This window comes from Anser brachyrhynchus, assembly GCF_964034855.1.
Source record: "Anser brachyrhynchus genome assembly, chromosome: 13".
Classification (NCBI taxonomy): Eukaryota; Metazoa; Chordata; class Aves; order Anseriformes; family Anatidae; genus Anser; species Anser brachyrhynchus.
This window is the reverse complement of record NC_137708.1, coordinates 19,379,594-19,393,489: the sequence shown is the minus strand read 5'-3', so window position 1 is coordinate 19,393,489 and position 13,896 is coordinate 19,379,594. Positions and strand designations below refer to the sequence as shown.

At 42.9% G+C, this 13,896-nt stretch overlaps 1 protein-coding gene and 1 long non-coding RNA gene across 2 annotated transcripts in view; one reads left to right on the top strand and one right to left on the bottom strand.

Annotated features, from left to right (window-relative positions):
• Positions 1-7,994, bottom strand: part of LOC308176895 (uncharacterized protein) — a 243,770-nt gene extending 235,776 nt beyond the window's left edge. Inside the window, exons 1-2 of the mRNA XM_080553322.1 lie at positions 7,892-7,994; positions 1,172-6,743 (exon numbers count right to left, since the gene is read on the bottom strand). The gene's annotated coding sequence lies outside the window, so the exon portion shown is untranslated. The remainder of the gene's footprint in view (positions 1-1,171; positions 6,744-7,891) is intronic.
• Positions 7,995-8,168: 174 nt separating this feature from the next.
• Positions 8,169-12,057, top strand: LOC308176898. Its single transcript, XR_013938718.1, has 2 exons — positions 8,169-8,308; positions 10,097-12,057. It is a non-coding gene; the product is annotated as an uncharacterized lncRNA (long non-coding RNA).
• Positions 12,058-13,896: the final 1,839 nt, after the last annotated feature.

Genomic DNA, 13,896 nt, shown 5'->3' with positions numbered 1-13,896 from the left:
ATACCATGCAGTGATCATAGGAAGAAGCAGTTTGCTGCAAATCCTGAAGGGAACCATTATATGGACAGGAAGAGCAGCCTTCTGCTGCAGGATTGTGTCTCTTTCCATCCCAGGCAGGAGTGATGAGCTGCAAAAGGTGTTAAAATACCAACTCTAACTTTCAAACTTCCAACAGGTAAGTTTTTCTTATTTTAATTTAGCAGATGAATATGCCCATACGATTTGCTACATCTGCTACATGATTAATATACTCATGTTTAATGAAATAAGATAATAAAGCAAACATACAGGAACCACCTGCAAATTCTAGGAAATATTTGTTCCTTGAGAAAAGACACACTGAGCTGCACAAATACTCTTGTGCAATTACACCAGGCTGCCACAGAAAAGGCCACTGAAATTTGCCTGTGAGTCCACGCAGATTGGGGAAAAAATAAATAAATAAATAAAAAAGCCTAGGCTACCTTTTGAAGGCAAGGCAATGAAACATTCATTAGGAACAGAAGCTATTCTAAAATGAAAACTGAAGAATTTGTAAAATTCACTAATCAAGTCCTGCCCACCAACAGCTGAATTTTAGTCTTCTGCAGTAGCATAAAAAACAGATGTCCCATGTTCACGGAGTCCAAGTCAAGACATGGCCCATGCCGTCTCCCAGCTCAAGGCCAAGACAACAGTGAGATATCACTTCTAGAAGCTTGCAACAGTTTCCACTAGCTAAAACAATCAATCCCAAATGACTGCTGACATAGACTGAGTTCCTTAACTGAAATGAATCTCACTGCGGCATTACGTGTCATTAGTAGCTGTTAACGGCATTAGACACAGAAATAAAAATTTGCATTGAAATTATTACATGCCACATCCCCTCCCTAGAATGATTTTGGTCTCCTAGTGACTTTCGCAGGTGCATCTAATTGATTTGTTTGGAAGTAACTCTAGATATCAACTGTTCAACTGAGATGCCAGAGTGAAAACAGGCTACTGGCTTCAGCTGACCTGGGAGATCTATAAATACATGTGCTATTTCGTAGCAGCAGAAAAGTGTGTTAAGTATTTTGGATATGTTAAGCTTAATACTTAATACACTCTTGAAGTCAAAGCAGTTTTGCAATTTTGTGTGTTCTAAATTTAATATTAAGCATTTAAAGCATTCTGTCCAGCATCTTACCCTCTCCAGCAAACCTAAAGACCGAGCTGAAGCTAAGGTTGAACAGTAAATACCACAAAGAAGTATGGCACAGCCATCCTCTGAGTTAGTGCCAGGGCCAAGGAGACAAACTACCTCTGAACTGGAGGAACACAAAACCGGGGACTTGCCTAGACCAGTGCACTCTTAAGGAAGCTAATCAGATCTGAAAACACAAATTGAAAGGTTCAGTTAAACTGCATTAAGTCCATGTGTGGACACTCATTCAAAATTAAAATAACCTGAATTCAATTAAGGTTAATTAATCTCCAAGAGAAAACGAGCTTACAGAAATTTTAGCCACTTAGGTTCTGAAGAAACAGGTCTACAAAGAATTGGATCATTTTGTTTAAATGATATTTTGGAATAATTTTCTTAAGGGCTCACAGGAGCCAACACGCAAGTGCAAGGTGTGTCTGGAACGAGCAGGGAAGTTCATCCTTATTTCATATAGTTGAAATACATACAAAAGAGCATACATACATGCTCTATACAAAAGAGCATAAAATGCCACGCCGTTTTCATTCTGAACAGCTTCTTCCACTATCTACTGCAGCACGTAGTACTTAGCAGTTAAACAACAGCAAAGGAAGGAAATTAAGAAGCACAGAGGACAGAAAGGTGCTGTATTTCAGCTGAGACGTGAAGCGAATTGAGACAGTGAAAGGCTGCTTCATGTCAGATTGAACATATTCTCCATACACTTAATCACACCAACGCAGTCTGCTGGGGTCAGGCTCTTGCATACCCCGCGTTGGTCAGTAATGTCTCAACCTGGGAAAATCAGCCTAACACTAAAGCAGAATCCAGATGCTGGGCCACAGCATATAAAAGTTTAGAAATATTTTGTGAGGACAAAAACCACACTAAAGGGTGACAGAAGCCTGGAAGGGCCTTTCCCACAGGAAAAAAGCCACTGAGAGCAGGACCAGAAGTGCTTTCAGTCACTTGCATCACCCAGAAAGAGGATGACAAGCTATAGGGACATGTGCATGGAGCCCCAAACCCCTGGAGGCCCCCAGGCATGACAGCAAGGCTAAGGGCCGCTGCACAAGGAGAGACCCAAGGGTCACAGCCCCAGGGCCAAAAGCTAAATCCTAAGGCAACAAAAGCACATCACAGTAAGTGCCTCTCCAAAACCACATCTTACTTCTGAGGTAAAGCTGGTACCAACACCAGTACTTTATCCTCCAGACCTTGTTGTCCTCAACCCAGTGTCTCATTCCCTCTCACTTATGTCCTCCATAGCTGCTTTTCTGGAAGGTGTCTCATGTCCAGAGAGGCAAGAGGTGGGTCAAGGAAGAGGGGGAACATTGTGGACTTCTCTGTCCTGGCCTTTCTCCAGTGCTTCCCTGTCCACCGTAGCCCATACTTTTACAACAAAACAGGTCCTTCACTAGGAGGATCATTGTGTGAAACATTCAGAAGACAATGGGGAGGTAAAGAGAAGGTATCACACAGCCCCATAAAGGTAAAAGGTTTCTCTTCATCTCAGCTGCTGCAGGTTCCATTAAATCTGGCTGGAATTTTGCATCTGCAACAACTACAGAATTAAGACTATAGGATATAAAGTTGTAATTTAAGTCTACAATTAAAACAAAACTTTTCAAGAGCTATCTTTTATACTTCCCAATCTGTGCTTCTAGCTTTCTGTCAGTTTGAGGCATTTTTAAAGCCCATTGCAAGGCATAACGCCGCACCGTTCCTGGGAAGTTAAGTGGCAGGGCCTCAGACAACATCTGCGACCAAGCAGGTGCACTTTGTGCTCCACTGAAGAACGTCCCATTTTTCATAGTTGGATACTGCTGGGGAACCTCATTAGAAACCAAATTACTACCTGCATCAGGTTTACACTAATGTATTGACATCTACAGCGCTTGTTAAATGAACCGTAAATCCAATACACTAAAGTCATTTTCAACTGAATCAAATCAGGCTTCAGTCAAAAGAATTACAATTGTTATATACTTAATGCTTGGCACTTTCATGGTGTCTCCAGCTAGATCATTTCAGACACAGAGAGAAAATTGTAAACCTATGAAACAGTACAAGCTAAATTGGACACACTACAAGCATACTAAACACAGTGCTAGGAGTTTAAGGATGATAATTGGCTCTAATTGACTAGTTGGTAAAGCTATCCAGGCATCCACAGGCGTGCTCCTTATTAATCTGTTTTCAACATGCTATTTCCTTCTCCATAGTTAATTTATACTTTCTTATTATAACACCACATTGTTTGCATTTCCTAGAATCTTTGCTTTTTAAATCTTTAACTCTTTGTCCCTCAGAAGGATTGGCTTTGTAGGAGTTATGCAAGACATACAGCTGCAAGACAAGGTAGAAGACAGAGCAGCAGCACTGCATACAGCCATCCTCAGACCTATATTATATCATGTAATTCTCTGATTCCTCAGACTGCTTCAGTCTCAGCAAGAGCCAAGATGCTGTCCTGGAGTTGGTAAGCCAATTCACTCATATTTTCTCTTCCCCTCACAGCCATAATTGATCATTTTTTAATGCTGATCTAGAAAACCTTGAGCCATGTGGGAGTGAGGACAGCATGAACCCCACATTTCCTTTTTGCTCAGTGTAGAGGAGCACCTGGTTGTGCCCATATAAACCACACAAACAGGAATGCCAGAAGAGGACAAAACCAATTTCTGTGAGGTCAGCTGGAGGAATGGGACAGCTTGGATAAACATAGACATTTAAAAGACCTGATTGCAACTCAGTACAGGTATGAAATTGAACTAGCAGATTTATCCAGCTGGATTTTTCTTCAATCTCATACAGATTCTCTCCTAAAAGGTCTTGTATCTGCTTAAGTCAGAAATCAAAGACAGTGAGGCAAGATGGAAATTAAAACCAAAAATATACATAAGCCAACTCCTCTATCAGCATAAATCCATCCTGGTACCAGTGAGTTACACAGACATATTGCATCTGAAGAACCAGCTCCCAATCAAGAGTGTAGAGATTAAATTCATTTACCATGCCAGACTCTAAACAACCTTCTCTGGCCTTTTGCTCACTAAATCCCAAGCAGATCATCTGTACTCGCATTCGTCTTCCCCTTTGCATTCTTCAGCAAAGAGGTGCTCCTTGGAAGAGATAGCCATGCAAAGGAATAAACAGCTACATTACATTTATCGAGCCTAGAAGCAGTTCTGCCAGAAACTAACTGGTGGTTTTCTACTATGTGAAGAAAATATCCATAGAAAGGGTGGAAACTACTTACTTCCACTCACGTGGAGAGTTGGATTGGCTGGAGAGCTGAGGCTGCCCAGCTAAACAGTCATCTCTTCTCTGGCCCTTTCCATCCCTGTTTACCATTTTTCACATAGTCTGTGCTGTTTTTTGGCAGTTCACTATGCTATTCCCCAGGGACCTTAGCAGAAAGTCACCCTGCCAACGTACTGAAGAACAATTTTTCAACACACTGCTGCTCATCTGACACATTTAAAGAGCTTACAGTGAAAGAGCAGATCGTTCACTTGGTGCATCCCACTCCCCTGCTGTTGCTCCAGTACCAGACCTGCTCCTGAAGTGGGGCTCCTGAACCTCCCAAGTCAGCCAGCAACAAGGTGGTTGACCTGTCCTTTGAATAGATCTAAACCAGCACAGGGGCAGGTCTGCCACCATGAGAAACCAATACAGCTCTGCTGAAGTCAGTGGGCTGCTTCTTTGGTATGCTTTCTATTGAGTGCAGGGCCGGCAACTCATGGAAAAACATAGAAAATGCTGATGAATTCAGGTAAAGCCAGAGACTCAAGCAGAATGAAGATGGTTAGACTGGAAGGTCATACTTGGAACAGTTTTGATTTTAAATGTTTCTTACCTTTATTTCCCAAACTCTTTTTTACCCCACTTGGTTTTCCAGCACATTGTTAGTTCTCTCTCCCCTCTGAACAAACATCACACATACAAGTTACACGCAGGTTATTTCCCTGGACTGCCCAGTTTGCAGCAGCATCCATCAGGAGGTGGATCACAACAATATGCTGCTGGGCATGCAGGATCAACTCTCTGCAGCCATCTCTTTACAGAGGTGGTATCTGGGCAGGCTGTGCCCTCCCTGCTGACAAACAAAGAGGGTATTAGTTCACACAGCCCCTCCTACACTTTTTCTACTGTGTGGGTTGGTTTTTTGTTCCTCTAGTAAGAGTAGTTACTGCTTTACCAGACGTAGGGTTGCTTGGCACCCTACAGAGCCAGCTACAGCAGGGTACATACACTGGATGCTTAACAGACAAGTCAAAGTGTTAGTGGGATAACATGGAGAATTAGGAACTGGAGATCTGTTACTAAATACATAAGCTGCTATAGCACAAGAAAGAATCAAGCCTGACACTTCATTGTAGCTGAGTCTATAACACATACATCATCTGTGAACCCAGACATGGCACACGCATTCTCCAGAGGATTAGGGGACCATAGGACTACATCGGGCTACACTTTACAGATGACAAACAAGCAGCAGGGCAAGTGGAGAACAGAGTTCAAGGAAAGGCTGGTCCATTCGGCAAGGGGAAAGAGCTTCAAACTACATACCAATGAAAGGGCAACATCAAGAAATTGAGGTTAGCTCTCAGCCAGCTGCAAAAGCTCAGGAACAGTCCAGGAGTGTCTATAGGAGACTTTAAAAACTAGTTGCAGATCCAAATATCAAAGAACCAAGTTGTAAAGGAAACTTGAAATCCTAACACAGTAACTGAACAGAAAGGTTGTTTACAGATCTCTTCAAATATAACACCACAAACAAGACAGTAGGTTAATTGTGTCCTGGAAAAGACAATAGATTTGTTGCTGCACAACATCCGTGCCCAAACGCAGAGCAAGCCAACTAGCAAATCCAGCCAGAGCCAACACATCGAGGCCCATAATCAGTACAGTAGATCAAAATACCTTCTTCAAACATCTCTGATGAAGGCTTCTGCCTGTTGAATTAGCTGCTGTGCTTCAGTTTATTACTTTTGATGACTGCCTTTTGTCTTCATCCAAACTAATTATGCCTAAATCAATGGTAATAGTAGATTTGGCATTGATCATTCCTGTAGATGCTCTCAGCTTAAATTATGTTTTTGCACAGGGATAATTCCCTTGATATCTCCTGCCAGAGCATTGACACCTGAGTATTTATTTAACTAATTATTTTTATGCACATGTCATCATGGGCATTTGATGTAAACTGCAGGAATGCAAACAGCTTCTCTATCCTATATTGCCCAGAGACATCACGAGATGAATTCCCTTAGCAGTGAGCTTCTGTCCAATGCGCTAGTCAGAAATGTGGCCATGTTCACAAGACCAGGTTCCTCAGCCACAGACTGTGCCAGGCAAGGTGTCCACGCAGAGCATGGTGGAGTCTTAGCAGTATGGGACCAAATCTACTGATGCAATAAACTGTGTCTACGTTGACTGCAGTGCCAACAGTTCAAAACAGCTGAAAACTGTCAGCATTTCTGGTGATATAAAGACTTCTGTATTGCAGTTGCCTCTCTAATTACCTGGCTATTCATCTCTTCCCTTGCTCAAAAAGGAACAGCAGATTCTGAAAGAGAAGTGAAGCCCCCAGTGATCAGGATGACAGTGGGTCCATCTGCAGGTCCAATCTACCAGTAACTAAACAATATGAAAGGTGTACGGCACTTATGGGCATAACTTTTCTGTCTGCTCCACCTTTAAATTAAAAAAAAAAAAGAGAGAGAGAGAGAGAGAGAAGCCTGCCTGTACGAATGGAAAGGTTCCTACATTGTCAGAGAGAAGTACCATTGGCCACCTTCTTATTGATACAAAGATTACTCAGATTGAAAGTACCTGATTAACTTTACCTACAGAAAAGCATAACCAAATAGATAAAACAAATTCTGACATTTGAAACTCAATGTAAAAATTCTCATAGTCCCTCTACATTTGAAATTTGTGTTGGCTTGTAAAACTAGCAGGATTAGTTTCACTGACAGATTAATTTGCTTTTTGATATGGACAAAGTACTCTGCAGGATGAACACAAACACTCTGCAGGCTCCAGAGGATTGCAGCAGCACATTTCACCTCCAGGTCAAGGGTTCAAACTCAGTCTGGGGGTAGGGACTGAAAAATTTTTAACATCTAATGGTTGCTCAATGGTCCATGAGAAATTAGTTTTGTGGTTGTGCCTTTACTCCAAGTAACACTTGGGAGCATCCTAGCAGCAAACCCTCATGCTTCCCAAGAGGATCTTTACTTTAAAGGCAAGTCCACCCTTGAGCTGGCTGTGATACAGTTGTTCAGGATCAAAATAGGGTTTCATGGCATCAGGGCTTATCAGCAGAATTCAATTTAAGTGAACATCCAAGACAGAATTAATAACCAAACAGCTCCTGTTAGAAACAAGATCTGATTTGGTGGTGAATAAGCTATTCCCCTCTGAAAGTTTCTTATTCCCCCCCCCACCCCCATTTGCAGATACTTTTGTTTCTCAGAAGAAATTAGTAGGCCTGAAGCCTGAGAGACTGTGGACAGTTTTGGAGCACTTCCAGAGGCATCAGACAAAGCACAATGCACCTGGAAAGGCCAGCTGTGGGCAGATGGAAATGAGCAATAAGCCCGTTTTCCTTTATGTAGTCCCACACCACCGGTAATACTACCCAGAGGCCTCATTCCGTACCTGATCTATGAATACTGAGTCACTTTTGTCCCAGTGAGATAACACACTTACTGTATTTTAAAGGCAGAAGGCTACTTGAGATTTTCAAAACTGGAAAACTCATTTTAAGGCCAGAGCTTGAGACACGTTGCCTTACTGAGAGAGAACACCTGCTCCCACAAAGGCTGCTCTGAGGACCTTGGCAAAAATCACTGCACTAATAAAAGCTTCACAACCAGGCAAGGAGAACAGCTGTGCTGAATGCAGTGCTTTGCAGAGAAGCTGCATGATCACACCTTCAGGACTTCCCACACCTGGGCTGCAGACACCCCTGTTCCTCAGGGGAACCAAGAGATGCTTTGAGGCTTTTCTGATTTTCTTCTCCTGCAAAGGGAATGCTTTCAGGGGAGCTCCAGCCATACTTCTTCCCCTTCTCTATGCACACTACATGGGAGAGAAGAAGAGAAGCTGTGCCACACCTCACTTGCAGTAAGTAGAAGAAACAAAATCTGAACTTGCATGTTTGCCAGAGCTTGCCCTAATAGAAAAAAACAGCAGATGGTTAAAAAGGTTCTTGCCCCAGCTACCCACCTGTAACAATTTATAGCACCTGATTTGGGGGCATTAACCTGTGCGTGCAAAATGTATCCATTCTTATTATTCACTGTAAATGTGTCATAAGCATGGAAATATGCCCAGCAAGGCTACTGGTGCTGGTACTGAAATAGAAAACAGCCCATTAAATAGAAGCAGTAAATACTCCAAAATGCAGTAGATCTTGTTCAGTTATATAGCACCAGACAGGCATTACACCTCAAAAACACTTGGCTCCATCTAAATCCTCTCCTTGCCATCCAACCTAACTCTGCAGTGCAAGAAATTGAGGGGAAAACCAGCCAGGTAAAATCCACACAAGGGCTGCAAATACATCAGCACTTCAGTAACTGCTGGCTTCTAGAGCAAACACCTGTTGCCATAAGAAACAGGCTCCACTAAAAGGTAATAGAGGTGCAACACAGACAGGGGTTACTCTGCCAGACCTCCTTGTCCAGAGCACAGACACATTCTGTGCGGTCCAGGGAGCAGAAACACTAAGCAGAAGGCTCTGCTGATGGTAGCTGGTGGTTTTGTGCTGGAACACAGGACTGTGCAAGAGGCAGAAAGGAAACCATCCAACGAGATAATGGGAAAGGAGGGAGATAGCTCAACTCATACAGAAGTATCATCAGATGATCCTGAGCAAAGAGCCAGTGGTTTTTTTTGTTTGTTTGGTTTTTTTGCAATTTTTTCTCTGCGCTATTCTGGCCTGACTTAAGCACGTGGGGGTTTTCTTTGTCAGGCTGAGATGTATATCAAACCTGCCACGTGGAATTGAAGTAAGTTTTTCATTTCAGGGCTCCCCATATGATACAAATACCTTCTCTAAGGATCTGGTATGAAGTTCATAGGCAGATGTTTGTTAAGAGGAAGGCCCAAACACATAATGCAGCTGCCTCTGGGTAACCCAGCCTCTGGACCAGCACAGACACAGGGACAGGACAGGCACCAGTGTCTTCCCAGCACCGAAGGGCCCAGACATGCTACCTGACCTGCCTACTGCAGGATGAAACCTGGCCATGCCTCACGGTACCTTGTGCTGTTGTCAGCCCCAGAACCCACATGTTTTTCTCTACCAAAGACCACAAAACCTCATTTACTCCCCTGATTGCATTAGCCACTATGAAACAAAAGTAATTTTTAATAAAGTGTGCCATGGCAGAGAAAAATTGATACAATCACAGAGCCGGGATAATAGGATTTAATTCTGCTTCAGATGTGCTAGTTTTAATAAAAAAGGATTGAGCAAATCTAAAATAAATTACAGTGAAAGGTCAGGCTTATTGCTTGTACAGCTATGTTAACTCTTCCACAGACACTTTTACAGACTGTATTTATGAGACCTTTTGATTTTCAAAAGAGGTATAAAGTACATCTGCAATTTTCCCATTATTTGCGGCAATGTTTCTTCTACAAGTGTCATTTCCCAGTGCTTCCATACAGATTTCTTTAACCGACATTTATAAGAAATGATGAGTTATTTATGGGGTGGTTTTGTCGAATTAGTGAAACTAATCCCCACTGGAAAGTTAAACCCAACCAGAAAAAAAAAAATTGTTAAGGGAACGATGATTCCCATTTGTGTGCCAGCGACGCTCGTGATTTCTTATTCATTAATCATTCCACTGGCATGTCATTTATTCAATAGGAAACTAATCAATTACTTATTTTTATACGTAGCTATGGCCCCGATACTGTGAACTACTCAAAACAGACATGAATTGAAGAGAACTGCAGCCACTGAACCTTATTACCGGGCTCTTATTACTATCACAGCAGCACCTAGAGACCCCAGCCAAGATCACAGCCCATTTCGCTCAGCACTGCTGTAATGCAGCTCAGTATCCATCCTACCCCTGAAGGATATACACAGCACACACAGGCCCCAGCAGGGGAGAGAAAGCCTGCAGGCTGCAGAGGAAGGAGCTTGTCATGGTCACAGCAGAGCCACGGACATGCAGCAATGTCCCAGCTTGCAGGGATGCGCTGCTGCCAACTGGACCGTGCCCTCCCCAGCCTGGGCACCACAGCGGCACACATACTGCAGGCACAGCCAGGGACTGACGAGCTCTACAGCCAGCTGAACTACACCCATCCAGCCCCACTGAGCTGCTTGCCTTTGCCCTGGCTACACAAGTCTACCATGTGCACATGGGTGTTCTTGCATGCTTCTCTGTGTTTTTACACACCTTACATATGGAAGAGAAACCACCTGTTTTACATCAGACTTGAGATGATGCTGAGACACAACTGGCTCTGCAGTTGCTACCAGGGAAATCCTGCTGATTTTGATTAAAGGAGTTATTGGAAAGAAAAGAAAATCTCATCCACTTGTTGGTATCTGTCTGTATCCATGCTTTCAGGGAACCTAGGTACAAACCCATCAGCTGTGAGAACAGACAAAGTAAGCTGGAGTGTGTCATCAAATGTTAAAGTAAAATTAAATCTTGGTTTCTCTGCGAGTTCTGCTCAAGACCCCAGCATCAGCTAAGAGCAGCTCCAGTAGCACGAGGCTGCACACAAACACTGCCAGAAGCCACAGGGCAACAAGGACCTGCCACAGGACCAAAGATGGTGCCTGTGAAGCCCCTTGACAAACTCTGCTTAATTTCATCATTTCTGCTTTAGACAGAAAATTTCTACTTTAGACAGAAGAAAAAAAGTGGAGGTAGAATGGTACTCAGAGCACAAACTTGTGTTCAGCAAGTACAAATGATGGACAGGATGTGTGCATTTAGAGGAGCAGTGCCTGCAATAGAGAGGAATTGATTAGCTTTTGAGTCTCTCTCTGAAGAAACAAAGAACACCAGACCAGATCCTGGCCAAAGGCAGGAGACACAGCACAGAAGGAGTAAAAGACAGTCCCAGTCACAAAATAATAGAGCCGAGGAGATGAAAGAGGTCAAGTAGGAACAAAAGACATCTAGAAAAAGCCAACAGCACTTGTAAGATCATTGGGACAGAACATGAAACGGATCTCAGTGAACAAGTAAATGTCAGCTGTCAAAAAAAAAAATCACAAAAACAAAGTTGTGTGGTCTTTTTGATGATGATTATTAGATGACTAGTAAACTGGAACAGGATGTTGTCTTCATTTTTCTATCTGGAAGAACATAGCAACTCTCAGAGATACCCTCCTCAACTTCACTTCAGCAGGTGAAACATCTAGCAAGTTCAATATTTTGATAGATCTGTTCACATATACTTTTCCTTCTGATGCCACTGACTCTTTGACAAGATATCCGTATCTATTTCTAGCTAGATAAGATACAGACATAAACTACAGCCTTTGCACAGGACCTACTATTTATAACCTGTAGTGACTTCAGAGGATTCACATCAATCACAGCAGATCTCCAGCAGGAATGTGGTCCCCATCTGACAAAACTGACTATCTTATTTTGTCTTTTATTTTAATGGGTTTCCTGCCAGCTGGATTCTGCCTCCATTTGATCAAGGGTACTAAGTCTTCAATCAACTCTTCTTGTTTTTTCGCTCTATTTTTGAGAGCATTGACCTAAATCCATAAAAAGCAGTAAAAACAATATTGTTATTTCACAACTTATTACTAAAGCTAATTCCCAGAGAGAACAGTAATTGCTATAACAACCCTCAAAAGGTGGTCTCAAAGCTCTTTAAATCAGAAGTAAATTGTGTACATAGGCAAGCTAGCAATGCTGCTGATCTCGTGTTCTAAGCACCTTCCTTTTCTGAGAAACAACACAAAAAAGCAGGTACATAATCCACCAGCAGCCTTAGCAAAGCTGTATTTCCTCCAACTCATCCTGCTGGAGTAAGTGCAAGGCAGACTCTCCTTCGCTCTGCTGCACCCCGGCACATCAGGCAGGCTCTGAATGCCAGGTGTTTGGGGTTGCTTCATCTGGTCTAGTCCAGAAACATCTAGGAGCAAGGAAGAAGTGTGACAAATGATGAAAAGTCTTGGAATAACTTGGAGTGCAGTCATTTAATTCCAATCCAAAGGAAAAATGTTATTTTCCCACTTGCTGTTTTAGCAGAAGATGTTATTAACTCTGTGTTACTTTAATTTCCTCTGCCAATGAAGCCTTCCTGACCACATGCAGACAGCCTACATTCAACACTGCATTGAGCCCTTTGTGCAGGAAAGGTGCAGTTTTCTGAAGAGTGATGCCCTCAGCCCATGTACAGGATTCAAAAGGCAAATACAATGAGCAAGATAGAGGTAAATATTAAGGAAATCAGGTGGGCTTCAGCCAACCAAACATCCTTTTCAAAAGGAGTTCTGTATCTCAAAAAAGCAATACCAAACATACAATTCACTGAGACACTTTTTCCACCTACTATGATTCAATAACATCATTGTGCTCCTGTTTTACATTGTGCTCCTGTTTTCAGTGAATTACTGCCCATAATCCTCCCTTTCTGCCTCTGCACCCAAGATTGGCTCTGGGGAGTCCTTATTAGACATATTTAGTCCATATTAGACATATTTTGGTCATTAGACAGATGACCAAAGTAGAATCAGGATTGTTAAACACAGTGACTGCGGCAATCTGTCAATACAGAGAGACTATTAGGAAAATAAAAATAGTAAGTTAACAATGCACAGAATGCTATACATCTTACAGCAGTCCAACAACTGCTGCCTGTGTTCTACCTCCTGCCAGGGATTCGGTCTCTTTATAAAATCATTGTGCCTGCCTTGCCAATTCAAATCACCTTTATTGCTGAAAAGAAACACTGAGCATCAGAAAGGAACAAGTTTTGCCACAGCGTACAGAACTTGGTGCTTTTAATAGCAGAAAAAATGATTATGGAACTATGTTCTGTTTTTCAGTTGGTTTTGGCTGATTTCTCACTCATCCAGAGCTGCTGCTTGTAAGGATCCCTGGCAAGAAATTGTGATGCTCATCTGATGGCACAATGAGTCTCATTCCCTCTGCCTGGTAGGGGCTCCAGGTGATGGTAAGGATACCCCCAATTACCTGATAGGCTGTTCTCCAGCACCGTTGGCATGAAGTTATCTGCACTTCAGGGTGTGGTTGGTGGGTTACCTTAAACAGCCTCCACCACTACTTCGTATTCAAACACTGGGCCAGGCTTCCTGGCAAGGTGGTTGATGCCCCAGGCCTGGCAGTGTTCAGGAGGCAGTTGGATAATGCTCTTAATGAAAGGCTTTAACTTCTGGTTAGCCCTGAGGTGGTCAGGCAGCTGGACTTGATCTTGCTAGGTCCCTTCCACGTGAACTATTCTAATTCTAACTTTTTCCAGTCACAGCTGCAGCATTTTAAGGAATTGCGGGCATAGTCATCTCCTTCGACCATTATCAATCAGGCCAAGGCATGCCGGTTTGTAAGGCAAGAGCCTGAGCTTGGCCCCGTGCTGCTGAATCAGCACAGCGTGGCCATGGCTCTACCAGCACCTGCAGTTGAGCACATGCACACAAAAAGCACAAAACCATGCTTAAAAGCATTGCACTCAGGATGACTTCCCACTTTTCA